Here is a 21,040-nt window from a genome sequence, read left to right as displayed (position 1 = left end):
GAGCCAACGCAATGATAGAAACCAACGTGGCCAAGGCAGAGGTAGAGGTCATGGACGAGGTGGAAGTCGAGGTCGTGGACGAGGCTGGAATTACAACAACAACAATTCCATCAACAACTATGAGAAAGGAGAAAGCTCAACACGAGGCCGTGGAAGAATCAATCCGAACTCAAGGCATGACAAATCTCAAGTTCGATGTTATAATTGTCAGAAGTTTGGGCATTATGCTTCAGAATGTAGAGCTTCCAACAACAAAATTGAGGAGAAGGCCAATTACGTGGATGAAAAGACAGATGGAAAAGAAACTCTTCTTCTAGCACGAAAGGAAACTGATGGTTGCCAAGCAAATTCCTGGTATCTTGATAGTGGTGCAAGCAATCACATGTGTGGAAGGAAAGACATGTTCGTGGAGCTAGACGAGTCAGTAAGCGGAAATGTTTCGTTTGGAGATGATTCCACAATAGCAGTGAAAGGGAGAGGTAACATTCTTATCCGTTTGAAAGATGGGAGACATCAATTTATTTCAAATGTCTACTATGTGCCCAATATGAAAAGTAACATCTTAAGTTTAGGGCAACTGGTAGAGAAAGGTTATGATATTCATATGAATAATTATAATCTTTCTATAAAAGATGATAAGAATAACTTCATTGCTAAAGTGCCGATGTCAAAGAATAGAATGTTCTTGATCAACATACAAAATGATGTTGCAAAGTGCCTGAAATCTTGCTACAAAGATGCATCATGGCTTTGGCATCTTCGATTTGGGCATCTCAATTTTGGAGGTCTAGAACTGTTATCTAAGAAGGAGATGGTGAAAGGACTACCTCGCATCAACCATCCTGACCAGTTCTGTGAAGGGTGTCTAGTCGGGAAACAATTCAGGAAAAGCTTTCCAAAGGAGTCAGAGACAAGAGCCAAGAAGCCATTTGAGCTCATCCATACCGATGTGTGTGGACCGATCAAGCCAAGCTCTCTCGGTAACAGTAACTATTTTCTTCTCTTCATTGATGATTTTTTAAGAAAAACTTGGGTATATTTCTTAAAACAGAAGTCAGAAGTTTTTGAAGTCTTCAAGAAGTTCAAAGCAGCAGTGGAGAGAGAAAGCGGTAAAAAGATCAAAGCCATGAGATCCGATCAAGGTGGAGAATTTATTTCCAAGGAGTTTCAAGAGTTTTGTGAAGCAAATGGAATTCGTCGACCAATGACAGTTCCTAGATCCCCCAAGCAAAATGGTGTGGCAGAAAGAAAGAACAGAACAATCCTCGACATGGCACGAAGCATGCTCAAAAGCAAGAAACTACCCAAGGAATTTTGGGCGGAGGCAGTAGCGTGTGCAGTCTACTTGACAAACCGATCTCCAACAAGAAGTGTATGGGGAAAGACACCGCAAGAAGCATGGAGTGGACGAAAGCCTGGCATTTCCCATTTGAGAACCTTTGTAAGTATAGCCCATGTTCACGTACCAGATGAGAGAAGAATGAAGCTTGATGATAAAAGGGAGAGTTTTATCTTCATCGGCTATGATGCTAATTCGAAGGGCTACAAGTTGTACAATCCAAACATTAAGAAGTTTGTGATTAGTCGAAATGTGGTCTTCAACGAAGAAAGAGAATGGGATTTTAACTCTCATACAGATGACTTCAATTTCTTTCCTCAGTTTGAAGAAGATGAGCAGACAATGAGGGAACAACTAGATGAATCTCAACAAGAGCTTGCAACTCCACCCACTTCACCAACATCAACCACTCAATGAGACTCATCACCTTCGTCATCGTCAAGTGGGAGTCAAAGTGAAAGAGTTGTGCAACGCACAAGAAGCCTTAGAGATCTCTATGAGGTAACTGAACGACAAGATAATCTTACATTATTTTGTTTGTTTGTCGATTGTGAACCAGTGAGCTTTCAAGAAGCGGTACAAGAAAAGAAATGGAGAGATACGATGGATGAAGAAATCAAGGCAATCGAGAAGAATGACACATGGGAACTTACCTCACTTCCCAAGGGACATAAGGCGATAGGTGTCAAATGGGTGTACAAAACAAAGCAAAACGCCAAAGGAGAGATTGAAAAGCACAAGGCGAGACTAGTTGCTAAAGGCTATAGTCAAAAGGCTGGAATTGACTATGATGAGGTATTTGCTCCTGTTGCTCGATTGGAGACTATCAAACTAATCATTTCTTTGGTAGCTCAAAACAAGTGAAAGATACAATAGATGGATGTAAAGTCCGCCTTCCTAAATGGAGTTCTTGAAGAGGAAGTTTACATTCAGCAACCATCAGGCTATGAAGTCAAAGGGCACGAAAACAAGGTGTTGAAGTTGAAGAAGGCTCTTTACGGGCTAAAACAAGCACCAAGGGCATGGAATAGCCGAATCGACAAGTACTTCCAAGAGAATGGCTTCAACAAATGTCCCTACTAGCATGCTCTATATATCAAGATCAAAGATGAAGATATTTTGATCGTGTGTCTCTATGTGGACGATTTGATCTTCACTGGAAGCAACCCAAGCATGTTTAATTAATTCAAGGATATGATGATGAAAGAATTCGAGATGACAGACATGGGGCTCATGGCGTACTACCTTGGCATTGAAGTTAAGCAACAAAATGATGGAATTTTCATTTCACATGAAAGCTATACAAAGGAGATACTGAAGAAGTTCAAGATTAAGAACTGTAAGCCAAGAAGCACACCGGCAGAATACGGGATCAAGATGACCAAAGATGAAGAAGGTGAAAGTGTAGATCCAACATTCTTCAAAAGTTTGGTAGGAAGTCTACGCTATCTAACTTACACGAGACCCGATATTCTTCACACAGTTGGATTGGTTAGTCGCTATATGGAATCTCCAACAACCACCCATTTTAAAGCCACAAAGAGAATTCTTCGCTATCTGAAAGGTACAATTGACTTTGGCTTGTTCTATTCAGTTTCTGACGATTACAAGCTTGTTGGATATAACGACAATGATTGGGGTAGAGACATAGATAATCGAAGGAGCACTACTGGATTCATATTTTTCATGGGAGATATTGCGTTCACATGGATGTCAAAGAAACAACCGATTGTCACATTGTCCACTTGTGAAGCGGAATATGTTGCTGCTACCTCATGCGTTTGTCATGCAATTTGGCTTAGAAATCTATTGAAGGATATAGGTTTGATACAAGAAGAGCCTACCAAGGTTTGTGCCGACAACAAGTCAGCCATTGCCTTAGCGAAGAATCCAGTATTCCATGATCGAAGCAAGCACATTGATATTCGCTACCACTATATAAGGGAGTGTGTTGCAAGAAAAGATGTGGAAGTTGAATACGTGAAGTCACAAGATCAAGTTACTGATATTTTTACCAAGCCACTGACCAGCGAAGACTTCTTAAGATTAAGGAACCTACTAGGGGTCACGAGATCAAGTTTAAGGGGGGTGTTGGATCATAAACTTGATCCATTATGGGAGCCTAAACCCAAACCCAAACTAAATTGATGTCATTACTTATATCATTTAATTAAAGATGTCATTGCTTACATCATTTAAGTAATGATGTCATTGCTTACATCAATTTAGTTAGGTGAGAGTTAGATATTTGTTGAATTTGTAATGGTTTAAATTAGTTTATTTGTGTGGTGTAGGATTGTTCTTGAGTAGTATAAATACCCCTTCCCATTTTAGTTTTAAGCATCAAGAAAAATTAAGAGCTTCTAAGTGAGTGAAGAAGCAAAGTCTTATAAGAGTGAGTTGTAGTTCTTGTTTTGAGTGAGAGTGCTCTTGTAATATTTGTTTGAGTTTCAATAAAAGTTGTTTGTGTGTGTGTTTTATTTCCAACACTATCCAGTTAGCCAAATTCGATATTACAAATTTTCCCTTGAGAAAAGAATGAAATCGGAAGCAGAGAAACTCCGACACAGAATCAGGTTTAGAATCTCAATAACTATAAGCTCACCTTGCATTGAGGACCCTCGAATGGAAGATTCAATACCGACGCAACAACCTCTGCCGTATGACTCGTCCTTGCAAAAGGCGAGTAACAAATACGCACATTCTCGAACGGTATGTTGTTTTCCTTCAGTTCATGCACTCGGTAATCGGGATGCAAGCAAGTAAACAAATGGCATGTTGTTTCGTTTTTGTATTTACGAACAGTTCTTAGAGCCTACATCCTACTAAAGCAATCACAAGCTCAATATGTGTGTTTTTTTTCAATGTTAACACCATCAAAACCTTCTTTTCAGAAGCGTAAACTTGTTCATTTTATGTTAAAATTACATGAGCAGCAACTACCTTTAGGAACAATTTTCCAGCCAATCGAGCTTGCTCAACACCGCCCGATGCCAACCGATATTCGAGACGAACACCATTTTCCTGATGGAATTCTAAAGATTGGTTACTAACAAGAGCCAAGCACCAAAACTGAAATTTTATAGGCCCATATAGCTTATTGTTCCGGTACAGTCCGATCCGAATATATTTAATTTCTTTAATGTTTTTAGGGTGTTACATATGACGCTATTATATAAAAAAACCTCAAAATTTATTATTTTTTGGAGAAATACCTCCCAAAACAACATTAGATAAAAAAAATACTTCCAAACTGCCCACCACGTAACACTACCAGACCCTATAAAACGTGTTTAGTGATCTCGAGTTTTATAAGACGCGAGACTATAAACTTTTTCAGATAAAGTCATTCAATTTTGAATAAAGACAATAATAAATGCATGAAACTTATTTTTCGTAAAACGTGAGATCTAACCTCACCTTTTGTAGAACGCGAGTGTAGTGGATGCATGTGGCTATTTATTTATTTTTTTAGATAAGTTATGTGGCTATTTAGGGGACCACTTGCACACCCATTATTTTGGGGAAAAATTAAATTCAGTTTAATTTGTTAACGGAAATAGGAAAAATAATTAAACTTGCATACCCAAACTGTTTTAAAATAGGTATTATAATTTTAGATCTCATTTTTTAATTTCTTGATCCGTATCTGATGCGAGATCATCCTAGTAAGCAGTTTGAGATATTTTTTTTAACAAATTTGATTTAAGGTATTCGTAAAAAAAAAAAAATTGGGAGGCTTTAATATAATAACACCGTTACATTTACTAATCATGTTTGAATATGTGTCTGATAATGGAGATAAAATAATTGAAAGACACGATAACGATAGAAGAGATGAAGGAATTGAGTGACTGGCCAATGAAGCAACAATGAGGCCTTTCTCGTTTGGGATGCTCTTGCCATGCCTGAGAACCCAGTATCTGTTGCGCAGGAACGACGACGTTTTCATCTATGCTCCTCCTGGTTTCTTTCACCTTTGCTTCCAAGTTGCAAGTGGCCAGTTGCTAGTGGTCGGTTCTTAATTATATCACGAGGGAAATTTCATAAGGCCGCGTCAGTGGATAAATTTTAGATAATTTTGTTTCGGGTCAATTTTAAGTTTGAGTCATTTGTTCAGATCATTTAGGGTTCTAATTGTTCTAAGTCGATATTACTTCAAATTTGGATTATTTTAGGGCTCAAATTGGAGGATGAAGCATGTTTCATTTAATTTAAGATGGTTACTTAAAATAAATAAATAATGTAGAGATACTGTTGGTTTAAATTAGAAATCCATAAGATAGGGTTTGTTAAATGAGATTCAATCTCAGCTGTTCATGTAATTCTTTTTGAAATGGGATGCTTTGTATTCTATTTGGAAGCATGCATACAAAACATGACGTAAGCATGAGCTTCGTTAAAAAACCTCTCTAATTCTAAGTGGAAGAAAAAGAGTGCATCATATACATGTAAATGTCGACGATGGTAATCAACAATAATAATAAGAACAACCATAGAACAACACACTTGAACCCCACGGGCACTATAAAGCCCCAGCGAAAAAAGGACTTTACCCCATTGAAACACTAAACCAGATAAAACCGTATAAACTCCAACCCACATGTACTTTAAAGATCAGCCACAACCCTTAGAAAAAGTCAATGAGCCAAAACACTTCACCTAATCTACAGAAAAAACTAGATACATAGACTATCAGAGATGAGGCAACAACACACGAGCAAACCAGATGCAAGGAAACACTACAGATTCGTTGAAACCATAATAGGACATGATATAAGCAGACCGACCTCTCAAAATGTCAGCGCCAGGCTCCAGACATACTTGTCGCTTCAAAGCACTCAATAGCGATACGAAAACTCAGAAGATGACGATTCCTCAACCATAAGAACTAGTCGACACAACTCCAAAGCACTCGCACTGAGACGAAAACTGGTCTGATGACCAAACAAAACTGTACTACGATCCCATATAGCATTCCAGAAACAGCCAGACTGCCAGCCCATTGTTTTCGAGGAGAAAGCAGTCGCGTAGAAATCATCAATGGATGGACAAATTTGAGACCATTTATTTTTTAACCCATAACCCGGTCCTTAAAATCGCGGCATCATAGATTCGCTCCGCACAGTAACTACCATTGTTAAACTCAATGTTGTTCCTGCACAGTCAAATATACCATATAAAACCGAAAAAGCTCATCTTCCAGACTGGTTTGGCCAAATTCTGAATGCACTGATTATTCCAAAGAAGCAGTAACGATTTCACATTCAAAAACAATTACAACCTTCCTCTGATAGCATCATCAAGTCGAGATTTGAACTTCTCAACTATAGGCTTCCAGATGTCTGATGAATTCATCGACTATCCCAAAGGAAGCCCAAGATTAATGGTAGGAAAATGTAGGAGGTTTCCATAATCAGATCTGTCGTGAACATTTTCGAGGCCCTGAGCAAAAACTCAAAAATAGATCCTTATAGAATGAAATATATTTTATTATTTTGAATAATTAATTTAATACTATAGAAAAATAATTATTTTTTTATATATTGTTTTCATTATTTTGTTAAGAAAACACCTTAAATACAACTAAAAGAATTAAAAAAAAAAACCCCCTCAAATGTGGGTATGAATTATGATATGGAGTTTGATTTTGAATATTAAATACAAAATAAAGTGTTATATGTTATTTCATTGTTAGATTGAGACTGAAGAAGTATAAGAGTCAAAGAATATTTGAAAAAAATTAGAGAATGAGAGTTGTAAAAAAAACAAAGGCAAATATGATTGGATTTGATCCAAAATTAAATGAATTGACGAGATAGACTGAGAAAGGGATAAAAGTTGAAAATTTTATAAAATTTTAAAAATTAGGGACCTCAATTATGATGGTAGAAAGTGAGATTAAAGAAACATAGGAGCCTCAATTATAAAAATAAAAAGTGAGATTAAAAAAATTATGGGACTCAATTATAAAGGTAGCAAGTAAAATTGAAAAAAAAAAGTGTATGGGCTTCAATTATAAATTTAAAAATTAGGGGCACAATTATAAAGGTAAAAAATGAAATTGAAAAAATTACAACATCAATTATAAATGTAAAAAGTAAGATTTAAAAAATTAGGCTCTGAGCATTGCTTAGGGCGCTCCCGCAAAAAGTTGGATCTGTCAATTATAAATAAAGACCTTTACCCTACCTCATTTTTCACTTAAATTTTGAGGAATACATAGAGCATTCACTTAATTCTCTTGCTTTGTCTTTGTGAACAATTTCCTTTTAAAGTTCTTTTCTTCTATATTGTTCTATTTTTTCTTTTTGGATTGATTCAGATTGACTTAGGGTATTAAAAATTGTCTAAGACTACACGGATTAGTTAATCGAAACTTTAACATTTGTGAATTTCAAAGTAATTTAGCTAATCGACCTCATGTTCGAGATTAGAGTATTCACCTTTAGTGTTCTCCCCTACAATAAATTTGCTTACTTGTGGCATCTGAAATACTATCATAGAAAGTTATATTTATGTTACTATATGTTTTTGTGACGTAAAGATTAACGTTATAGAGAATGTCACCTTATGTGTGTCACTAAAAGCCAAATGTGACGATGTATATTTATTCATCACAACTTATTAAACACATAGTGATATTAATGAATAATGTCACATTAAAATGTAGTGATAATTAATTATATCATTAAATAATATAAAATGTCGCCTCTAATTATTTGTATTGTGAACAATAATATATTATTTTATTATATATAAATAACGAAAAACAATATCATCGGAATTTTTAATTAAAATTTTTAAATATAAATTATAATAAATATCTATTTTTTTTATAAATACAATAAAGGAATACTTTTTTTGTAAATTACATTTAAGGATAACACTTATAAATTATATAAAAGACAAATCTTTTTATAAATTTAATAAATGTTTAAACATCTCATAAATTATTAATGACATACTTTTATAAATTAAATAAAAGAAAACTTTTTTATAAATTACAATAAATATAAAAACATTTTATAAATTATTAATGACATTAGGGGTGAGCAAAACTTGACTCAATTCGAGAGAAAAAAATCAATTTCGAGTTATTTGAGTCAACTCGAATTATAAATTTGGTTTTCGAGTTAGAGTTAAGTTAAAATTTTGAAATTTCGAGTTATTCGAAAAATAAAAAATTTGAATAAGTTTTTTTGACCATTTTACAATTTAGTCTCTGATTTCAATATTCTTTCAATTCCTCTTTCATTTTAAGTCAAATTTTATCAAATTTGAATCAAATGCTCACAACCATCGTAGAATACATGTGTACATTCAATTCCTCTTTTTGATAATAATTTTTTTATTTTTCAATTTAGTCCCTTAATTTTTCATATTTTTCTTATTTATTCAATTCATTCTTTATTTTAAGTCCAATTTTTACCAAATTTGAACATCATGCTCATATACCACAATATAATACCTATGTAAATTCAATTCTTACTTTTTTTTTACTAAAATTATACTCTCTTTTTTTATTTAGTCCCTTAACTTTGCATTTTACTCAATTTGGTCTTTTGACTACAATTGTTTGCAAATTCTTTCTTTCCATCAATTCCTTGACTCCTTTACTCTCATCAATATTTTATTATGAATATATTTCATAGTTTTATATTGTATTTGATATATTAAATAACATTATAATGTGAAAAGAATATATATATCTTATATGGTTAGAGAAAGTAAGAAAAATGGAACAAATCGCTATCATAAAACTAGAAATAATTCTAATAAAATTAGTATAGAAACGCGAATAACTCGACTCGAATTTCTTAAATTCGACTCGACTTGAAAAAATTTCAAGTTAAGTTCGAGTTGTAAAATACGACTCGTCAACTCGAATAACTCGAAATTTTTTTACTTGACTCGACTCGATCGAATGCTCACCCCTAAATGACATACTTTTTACAAATTACACAATAACAACCCATATTTTTATAAATTACAATAAAGTTTCAAAATTATGATCATTATATTTTGATCCTTCCCTATAAAATATCCTAAATCTATCCCCAAATCTCGATCACGATCTCACCACAACCTCTCGATCTTCGCTCCTCTTTGTCATCAAAATTTTCCATACAGATGTAGGGATCATATATTGAATGAATAACGTGTATCATGCATGAACAAAATTACTCTTTATTAGTCGGAACAAGAAAATTGTATACTATCATAGGTTTGCAATTACAAAACTCTATACTATCATTTTTTTTAGAGGGGTGGGAGCTAGTGGGCAAGGTCAAAGTGACATATGATTCAATTGCTTCAAGGCATATTTTGACATACTCATCTACGCAAGGAGATGTTATTAAAATTTTCTGGCTTAATAAACTTCTAGGTGTCTAAATTATACCTCAAATTAACTTTTGGTGTCTAAAGAATTTTTCATTAAAACTAGGTGTCTAATGTTTTCTCTGTTACATTTTTATGTGCCTACCGTTAAAAAAATATTAAATGACACATGTCACGTTCATATTTTTTAAAAAATATTTTAAATAATATTTTAAAAAAAGAATAAAAAATATTAGCGTGACACATGCCACTTAACGGGTTTTTTAACGGTAAGACTTAAAAGTGTAACAGAGAAAACATTAGGAACATATTTATGGATTTGGTACTTTGGTCCCCGAACTTTTCCAAAATTTATACTTTGGTCCCACGAAAATGTCATTCTTGAAGGTGAACTATTCATTTAAGGGTCTAAATACATAATTTTTAAAAATTACACTTTGCTCCCCAAACTTTTCAAAAGTTTATACTTTGACCACTAAACTTTCAAAAATTATATTTTTGGTCACTAACCAAAATTTAGAGATATTACAATTCTTCCCCCTTAATAAAATTCATCCTTTAATTTTCAATATGCACATAATGTAAATAGAAGAGTACATTGCTTTTTCATATCTTGTTCTCTTCTCCAATTAGCTTTTTCAACTTTTGACTTCTCTAACGAACTTTAGTAAGCAGTATCGTCTATTTTTACTTTTTTTTCCATAGTCAAATTTTTGTTTGAATCTCTATTTCCTATGGGCTGATGACATGTGAAGGATTTTATCGATGTTTCCTGAATATCAACACATGAAATACATTATGAATTTTGTCCATTTCCAGAGATAAGGCTAACTGAACCAACTCTTTTAACAATCTCATATGGTCCAATAAATCTTGGTTTCAATTTTCCTTTTCATCCAAATTGTAGTTTCTTTATCTAAGATAATACTTTAAGAAACATTTTATCACCAACTTGATGTTCTCTTTTCTCTTTGAGTCTAAATAAGACATTTGTCGATCAACAACTCTTGAGATTAACTTGAATAATCGTTACCTTGTAGATCTTTTATCCGATCCAACAATATAGGCTTTAAATTTAATTTAACAATCAATGAACAATCTTTCTTTAAAGACAATCACACATCCAAAACTTTTAGAACATATGTCTTTTGGCACTATCGCATTTGTTACCACAGTAGCCTTTCCTGAATGATAATCGATAACCACAACATAATCTTTAAGGAGTTATATCCTTCTTCTTTGTCTCAAGTTTGACTCTTTTTGGGGTTAACAAGATACTTTAAACTTTTATAATATTTGTGGATATAGCATCGCTCACCATATAAATAATGGCGATATATCTTTAACATGAACACTACTACCTCTACCAACACGAGATCTTGAGTCAGATAATTTTTTTATAAGTCTTAAGTTACCTTGAAATCTATTCTTATCCCCTCAGCTGAGACCATATGGCCAAGGAATGCAACCTTGGACGACCATCATTTTCACTTTGTCAACTTAGCATACAATTTTTCCCTCGAAGAATTGGAAGAACTATACGAATACATGCATCATGTTCTTCCTTAGTCTTAAAATAGGCCAAAATATCATCAACGAACACTACCACTAATTAGTCCAAGTATTATTGAAATACTCGGTTTATCAAATCCATAAATTACATAGAAACATTCATTAAGCAAAACGGTATTTCCACAAACTCGTAGTGTCCATTTTGATTCCTGAAAGCTATCTTAGAAAGATCTTCTTTCTTAATCTTTAACTGATAATATCCAAATCTGATATCAGTCTTGGAAAACATCAATGCATCTTTTAACTGATCAAAACTCATCAATCCTCGGAAGATGATAATTGTTCTTCATTGTTACAGTTGAAAACATTTTGATGTTTCGATATAACAAATTAAGTGTTATTAAATTTTAAGATTTTATAATCATTTTTAAAGTATATTCGATTAAATTATTCGAATATCAAAATATTACTCCAAGTTTTTCAAAGAAAAATTTCAATCCTTACTAAAGTGTAAAATTGTGTTTTAAACTTGAAATATTTTTAAAACAATTTTTACAAAGTATTTTGAACCATAATCGGGCCAAAAATTATTTTTACAAAGGGGTGTAACGATACACTCTTGAATGTATCGATGTACACCCAACTTCGAATGCATTTTGTGTACCGATGCACATCTAATGCATCGATGCACTCCTGGCTCTATTAAAATATCAATGCAATTAGTGTATCGGTGCACTTGGAGTGTATCGATACACTAGGTCTTATAACCGTAGAAATATTTGAATTTTACACACAGTGTACCGATGCACCTTGAGAGTGTACCGATGCACCTACGCTCCCAACAAGTTTTCAAAATGATAATTACACCATAACGGCTCTATTGACTTCACCAATGATCCCCAACTTTCAAAATCAATTCAAGGTGTATTTAAACAAGCTGAGGAGCCATTGATCAAGACCAAGAAACAAGAATTGTGAGAGAAACAAAGAGAAAGCCTTAAACATCAAGTTTAAGCAATTCAAGCCAATTTTTATTCAATATTCATTTTTCTTTCAAGAACACTACTTGTACTCAATTGTATTCATTCTTGAGTGTTCTTTCTTTGTTCTAGAATTGTGCACATAATCTACCTTGTGAGGTTTTTCTGTAAAGTTTGCAAATTTGTAATTTTCTCTTTGGGGGAGGGTGTTCTCAAGAATTTAGGGTATAATTCTTGAGGGAGTTGTAAGGTTACTCTTTGTCTTCAAAAGAAAGTCAAATTTGTGAATTTTTGGAAAATCCTTAGTGTGGATAGCTAAGGTAGTGGACGTAGACTTTGGTTGAGAAAGTCGAATCACTCTAAATCGCTGTGCAAATATTTTCAATTTTATGCAAAAGCTTCCACCAAAATTTTTATTTCCAATTCACCCCCCTCTTGGACGATTCGTCGATCGATTAACCTAACAATTGGTATCAGAGCTACACTCATTTGAAGGTTTAAACACCTCTTGAGTCGATTCGGGAAAAGTTATATCGATATTCAAGTCATCAATGACCTCCACTTCAAACTTCGACTTCGGTCTTGATTCAATGCCCATCAACAAGCCTCATTTCTTCAATGGAGCTAATTATGCTTATTGGAAGAATAGAATAAGGTACTTCATTCAAGAAAGTGACATCGGAGCATGGAATATCATGGAAGACGGATACACCATACCTTCCACTCATTCAAGATTGTGGAGTGAAGAAAAGACAAGAATGTTCCAGCTCAACTCAAAGATTATCCATATTATATTCTGTGCTCTTGGACCAGATAAATACAAGAGAGTTTCATCTTGTAAAACTGCCAAAGAGATATGAGATAAACTACAAGTCACTCATGAATGCACAAACGAGTTAAAAGAATCTAAAATGAGTCTTCTAACTCATAGCTATGAAAATTTCAAGATGAAATCGAAAGAAGATATCAAAGCTATGACAGATAGATTTTCTATGATTGTCAATGGTCTCAAATCATATGGAGAGATCATTCCAAATGAGAAGCTTGTGAGGAAGTTAATTTATTCTCTTTCTAAAGCTTGGCAATCGAAGAAGACGGCGATCATCGAAGCTAAAAACCTAAACTCTTTAACTCTCGATGAACTCATCGGTTTTCTTCTCCTTCATGAAATGATGATTCAAGATGAGGTAGACCTCGAGAAAAATGACGAGACAAAGAAGGAGACAGAGAATAAGAAAAGTGTTGGAGTTGCTCTCAAATCTACAAAAGATGAGAGTGATTCGGATGAAGATGACGATGACGAGGGAATGACATTATTTGCCAAACGATTCAGAAAACTGATGAAGCCCAACCGAGGAAGAAAAATCAAACAAAATGAAGGCTTCAAGAATGAACCGAAGGAGAAAGACCCTATTATTTGTTACGAATACAAAAAATGGGGCATGTGAAATACGATTGCCCACAAATGAAGAAGAATGGTCAATCGAAGAAAAAATACAAGGCACACATGGCTACATGGTGCGATAATGAACAATCCGATGAAGAGGAACAAGAAGTAGCAAACTTGTGCTTAATGGCCATCTGGGAAAACTCTCAGGTAACCTCTAACTCATCCAATTTTGAAGATTATTCTTTCGATGAGTTAGTAGAGGAATATATTGGGTGGGCTTCGGATTATGAGAAATTATTTTCAAAATACAATAAAGATATTTCAAAATTGAAGAACGAAAATAATCTCATATCTAAGACTAACAATGATCTTGAAAGTAAAATTAATGAATTACAAATCAAACTAAATGAGTTTGAAAAGAAAAATTTTGATTTGTATAATTTACTTTCAAAGGTCAATGATGATCATCAAAAAGAAATTGAAAATCTTAAAGCTTGTTTTAATAAAGTTGGAACAAAACGTTTTGAAAATGGAGAAAGTTCAAAATCCAACTTTGTTAGAAAAAGTTGCACCTAGAACCCCTCAACAAAATGGAGTTGTTGAGAGGAAAAATTGAACTTTATAAGAAATGGTTAGAACTATGCTTTGTGAAAACAATTTGCCAAAATATTTTTGGGCAGAAGCCACAAATACCGCTTGTTATATTATAAATCGTGTAATGATTAGGTCTATTTTGAAGAAAACTCCATATGAACTTTTTAAAAATAAAAAGCCTAACATTAGCTATTTTTATCCATTTGGATGTAAATGTTTTGTTTTAAATAACGGTGAAGACAATCTTGGCAAATTTGATGCTAAAAGTGATTAAGGATTTTTTTGGGTTATTCCTTAAATTCTAAAGCTTATCGAGTATTTAATAAAAAAACTTTAGTGGTAGAAGGGTTTATACATGTTTTTTTGATGATAATCCCCTTTTGAGGAATGATTCTTGTGTGAATGATGATGCAAGTATTGTAAATGCACATGACGTTAGACATGACATTGGAGAACCATCATCAAATGAAGAAGTAAAAGACGAGGAAACTCATGATGTTCTCGAGAATCCAACCATTGAAGAAAGGGAAGTCTCTTACCCCAAGAGAATACAATTATGTCAAGGATGGTGAAATTATAGGTGATCCATCTAAAGGGGTGACATCTCGATCTTCTCTTAGAAATATATGTAATTATGTTGCATTTATCTCATGCATAGAGCCTAAGAATATCCAATAAGCATTAAAAGATGAAAATTGGATAATGGCTATTCAAGAAGAGTTAAATCAATTTGAGAGAAGTAAAAGATGGAAGCAATAAGAATGTTATTAGCATTTGTATGTTTCAATGAATTTAAATTATCAAATGGATGTTAAAAGTGCATTTTTAAATGGTTTTATAAAAGAATAAGTGTATGTGGAACAACGTTATGGTTTTGAAGATTCAAAATTTCCAGATCATGTTTTTAAATTGACAAAAGTGCTATATGGTTTAAAACAAGCTCCTAGAGCTTGGTATGAAAAATTGTCAAAATTTTTAATCGAAAAAGGTTTTTTAAAAGGGAATGTTGACACTACATTGTTTTTAAAATGAAAAGGTAAAGATTTATTAGTAGTTCAAATTTATGTTGATGAAATAATATTTTGTTCTACTAATTATGCTCTTTGCCAAGAATTTTCTAAGCTAATGCAGAGTGAATTCCAGGTGAGCATGATGGGGGAGCTCTCATTTTTCTTGGGACTCCAAATCAAGCAAAGAAAATATGACATCTTCATCAATCAAGCAAAATACGTCAAGGATATGCTCAAAAAGTTTCGATTGGAAGATGAAAACCCCAAGCCACTCCAATGAGCTCATCTACAAAGCTTGACAAAGATGAAGGAAGTAAATGTGTAGATGTTAAACTTTATAGGTCTATGATTTACTCTTTGCTTTATCTAACCGCAAGTAGACCGGATATAATGTTTAGTGTTTGCTTATGTACTAGATTTCAATCATGTCCTAAAGAATCACTTCTAAAAGTGATTAAGAAAATCTTTAAATACCTTAAGGACACTCCTAGTTTAGGACTTTGGTATCCTAGAGACTCTAGCTTTAGCTTGCATGCCTTCTCTGATGCGGATTATGGAGGATGAAGATAGATAGGAAAAGCACCTCCGATACTTGTCAATTCCTAGGAAATATGTTGATTTCAAGGTTTTCAAAGAAACAAAATTGTATTGCATTATCTACCACTGAAGCAGAATACATTTCAGTCGGTAGTTGTTGTGCACAAGTTTTATGGATGAAACAACAACTTTTAGATTATGGAATTGAAGTTAGTACCATACCTATCAAATGTGACAATACTAGTGCTATTTGTCTCACTAAAAATCCCATCCAACACTCTAGAAGTAAGCATATTGAAATTATACAACATTTCATTAGATATCATGTCACTAAAGGAGATATAGTTCTAGAATATGTTGATACTTTGCACCAATTAGCGGATATTTTTACAAAACCTTTAGATAAAGAAAGATTTTGGACACTTAGGAGAGAATTAGATTTAACAAACCTACATTGACTTAGTGTTTAAAATAATTTTAGAACTTTTAATTAGTTTTGAAAAATGCTTATAAAAATAATATTTTTGATTGCATTCTTTGTTAATAGTTAGGGGGTTTATGGTTCTTTAGTGAAAATTAATTATATGTTCAAATAAAATTTAATGATAGGTTTGATTGATTTAACATTGTTAATTTTCGATATATGAGTTGCCAATACCACTAGAGCTAATTAATTCAGCATTCTAATTGTTTAAATTAGATTTTTGACATTTTTGTGCAAAGTGCATCATTACACTATGAAAGTGTACCGATGCATTCCTTGAATGTGCATCGATACACTATGAAAGTACACCGATGCATTCCTTGAATGTGTATCAATACACTCAAGAGTGTACCGATACACTCGTCGGGTTTTAGGCTTATAATCCCTAAAATTTTATTTTTATCAAAACCCCAAAAACTAAACACTCAACGTCATTCATCCCTCTCTTTCACCCTACTCTCTAAATTGCGCAAATCAACGATTTCAAGTCGAATTTAGTTCGTTCTTCAACACTTAATCCTGCTACATTCAACAAAATCGTGCAAACAACATCTATTCTCACTCAAATCCGAAATTTTTCAAGGTATTTTTCTAAAACTACTATTTTATTGATTTTGAACTTAGGACTAGTTTTAGTTAGTTCTAGTTCGAAATAGAGATCAAAAATTGCTTATATTTTGATTATAAACTAGATTCTACAACAAATTTCATAAAAAACACAATACTTTTATAAAAAAAATTAAAATTTTCGAAATAATAAAAAAAATATTGTTTTACTTTTAAAATTGTTGTTTTTGATTTAATTAGGTTGTTTTCATGAAAACTATACATAATATGATTTTTTTCAAACATTGTTTTAAAAATAGTTTTCAAATTTTGCTCATTAGGATTATTTTAGAGAACCTTGAATATTGCAGACTCATATTGAGTTTTGGGATTGATTATATTGCATACATGTGTTTCAAAATTGCAGGTAACCCTATCTATTCTGATTCAAAATCATGTCTAAATGCGCTAGGTCATTCTCTAGTCGGTCTTCAAACTAACCTCAAAATCGACCTTCTATTCTACCTCCCAATCCAAATACAAACTCGAACGAATTGGAAATGACCATTCCAAACTCCTGTTTTAATGAGCCTGGTCGTAGACAAAACCTCTACCATAGGTTCCATAATCTGTTTGAGCCATATAAAATCTGGGAAGAGCGTATTCCCTCTATCCAAGCAATGGTTGATATGAAATTTAAATATCTTCCTTCTCTCTGTTCTTGGAAATTTGATAAACTCTTTCACCTCAAACCTATCGTTTATCACTAACTAGTCCACATTTTCTATTCCAATGTGATTTGTGTCCAAAACGAGTCTCGTACCGAAACTATAGGAATTGATCCTATCTTCTAGCTCAATTTGTTTATATTGAATCTGACACTATCGCTAACACCTTTGGACTAGATAACGTAGGTTTAGATAACAAAAAAGAGACTGTGGTAACACCTTATAAAGCTAAGGCTAGTGCAAGTACCTTAAGAACTCATCACGAGTGTTTTCTTCACTTGATCATCTCTTGGTGGTTTAGACCATCGAGAGGTAGGTACTCCTCCCTTAGAGTTATAAATTTATGGTGGATATATTGTATCCAAAAGGATAAGAAAATAAATTTGCCACAAATAATTTTCGTCGAGCTACTCGAAACCGTGAACAATGTCCCATCCAAACATGTAGAAACTTTAGTTTACGGTTGTCTTCTTAGCAACTTGTTTATCAAATCAAAGCTTAGGGTATCACTTGACGTAGGTATCCCACTTAAGAACACAATCAGTCTCACAACCTTGAAAAAGTCAGGATGGTCCAGGGACAAGGATCAATGGGTTCGATCCCCCGAGTAAACACCAAGAGCTAGCTCTTCACGAGCTACTCGGGCACCGGCTGCGGACGATGATCCAGAGCTTAAAGAACTTATGTGCAATATCGATGATCACGTACCCGATGACAAGCCGGTCCAACAAGAGGATCAAATGCCTCCATACTTTCAATTGTTTTTGGAGTCATTTGATCTGAGGTTTGCATCCATAGAGTCCCATTTAACTGCTGTGGGGGATCAACAATTGGAAATTCAACGGGAGATGCGCGCAAACAATGAAGCTATAAACAAACGAATAAATGCGCTTACACTCGAGATGTGAGCACATTATATTCCTCCTCCCGATCCACCTATGGATGATTAGACATTGCCTTGCTTTGTTTTCTTAGGTTGATTTAGAACTCAATTTTTAAAACATTTTGGATGTTTTTGGATTTGTTTTTTGGATGATTTCAATATTTGTTTTTCAATGACTTGAATTTTAATTTGAACTTGAATGCTTATATATATATATGGTTTTGATTGTTTGGAATTGGTTTGATTAGTTTGGATTTAATGTTTCTATTAATTTATTAATTTTTGCATCATTTTAGAAAAATATGACCAATTTACCATTTCACATTGATTATTTTTTAATATTGATTTTGGAACTAATGAATAATCTTTCTCTTGATTGTGATCTTAGCAGCTTAAGTTATACCTATATAAATATCAATTAGCTAATTTTCATGAACTTGTTTAAAACGTTTTATAGAGTCTTTTTGATTTAACAAAAAGGGGGAGAATAAAGTAAGGGGGAGTAATTTTCATAATTTTCAAAAATGATTTTCAAAGAAAAATCTTAAAATTATTAAAATGTTTTGGTATATCAAAAAGGGGATATTGTTGAAAACATTTTGATGTTTCGATATAACAAATTAAGTGTTATTGAATTTTAAGATTTTATAATCATTTTTAAAGTATATTCGATTAAATTATTCAAATATCAAAATATTTCTCCAAGTTTTTCAAAGGAAATTTTCAATCCTTACTATAGTGTAAAATTGTGTTTTAAACTTAAAATATTTTTTAAACAATTTTTACAAAGTATTTCGAACCATAATCGGGCAAAAAATTATTTTTACAAAGGGGTGTACCGATACACTATCGAATGTATCGATGCACACCCAACTTCGAATCCATTTTGTGTACCAATGTACAGCTAATGCATCGATGCACTCCTAACTCTATTAAAACATCGAATGCAATTAGTGTACCGATACACTAGGTCTTATAACGGTCAAAAATATTTGAATTTTACACACAGTGTACCGATGAACCTTGAGAGTGTACCGATGCACCTACGCTCCCAACAGATTTTTTAAATGATAATTACACCATAACAGCTCTATTGACTTCCCCAATGATCCCCAACGTTCAGAATCAATTCAAGGTGTATTTAAACAAGCTGAGGAGCCATTGATCAAAAACTAGAAATAAGAATTATGAGAGAAACAAAGAGAAAGCCTTAAACATCAAGTTTGAGCAATTCAAGTCAATTTTTATTCAATATTCATTTTGCTTTCAAGAACTCTACTTGTACTCAATTGTATTCATTCTTGAGTGTTCTTTCTTTGTTCTAGAATTGTGCAAACAATCTACCCTTTGAGGTTTTTCTGTAAAGTTTGTGAATTTGTAATTTTCTCTTTGGGAGAGAGTGTTCTCAAGAATTTGGGGTATAATTCTTGAGGGAGTTGTAAGGTTACTCTTTGTCCTCAAAAGAAAGACAAATTAGTGAATTTGTGGAAAATCCTTATTGTGGATAGCTAACGTAGTGGACGTAGACTTTGGTTGAGAATGTTGAACCACTCTAAATCGCTTTTCAAATATTTTCAATTTTCAGCAAAAGCTTCCACCAAAATTTTTATTGCCAATTCACCCCTCTTGGCCGATTCATCAATCGATTAACTCAACATTTACCTTAATTAACTGACGATAGTCCATGCATAATTGCATAGACTCGTCCTTTTTTCCCACAAATAACACTAGTCTATCCCAGATGACATGCTTAGTCTTGTAAATCTTCGATATTAACAATTCTAGTAACTATACCTTTAATTCTCCGAGATCAGTTGGAGCCACCTGATATGGGGCCATAAAAATAGGCAGCACTTCTATTTTAGATTCTATCTTTCACTTGGGTAATAATCCCGATAACTTTTCTATAACCATATCTAAATACTCTCGAATAGTCAAAATATATTTCCACTTAAATTTAGAAGCTCCGGTATCTACCACATCGACTAAGAAAGCTTAGCAGCCTTGTAATAATAGTTTTTTATCAAAGAAAGTGGAAAACATAGTAGATAAGGGATTTACTCTTTTACCGACTATTATTATCTTAGCACCTTCCAAATTCCTCTTTATTAATCGCTCTGAGCGACAATCCACAATAACATGGTAAGAATAAACAATCCATACCAAACATTACTTCAATTTCCTCAAAATGCAACTCCATTAAGTCCGTTAAATACTTAACTCTTTGAATTATTTACGAACCATTTTTTTATATTCGACTCACCCTGCACTCTAGCCTAAAGGGTTGGTCGCACATATTTTACTTAAAATCAATTCTATCAAGTCTGTTCTTTTTATCAACGCAGCATCTAAATATGAATGAAGATTCCTTATTCTTGCACTGACACTTCCAATTGTGTCGGTGTACCACCTTCATCAGACTGAACAAGAGGATTAAGATTAACTTCATCACTTCCACTATTCGCTTATTCTCAAACGTTTTGTTCAATCATTTATTTCAAACCCTCAATTTCACATTTGTAATACATATACTACACTTATCCACTTTCATTAGTAAGGAGTGGCATAAATCAAATCTTGCAAAAACCAGATCAGTAACAATGATATCTTAGTGGCATATAACTTTTTGACTCAAAACAAGCTCATTTTAATCCTAGAATTAGCTAAACGTGTAGCTTTGATAGTAATAATTGT

Source organism: Hibiscus syriacus, unplaced genomic scaffold (assembly GCF_006381635.1).
Source record: "Hibiscus syriacus cultivar Baekdansim isolate YM2019G1 unplaced genomic scaffold, ASM638163v2 tig00110831_pilon, whole genome shotgun sequence".
NCBI lineage: Eukaryota > Viridiplantae > Streptophyta > Magnoliopsida > Malvales > Malvaceae > Hibiscus > Hibiscus syriacus.
Note: the sequence above shows the minus strand (reverse complement) of the source record.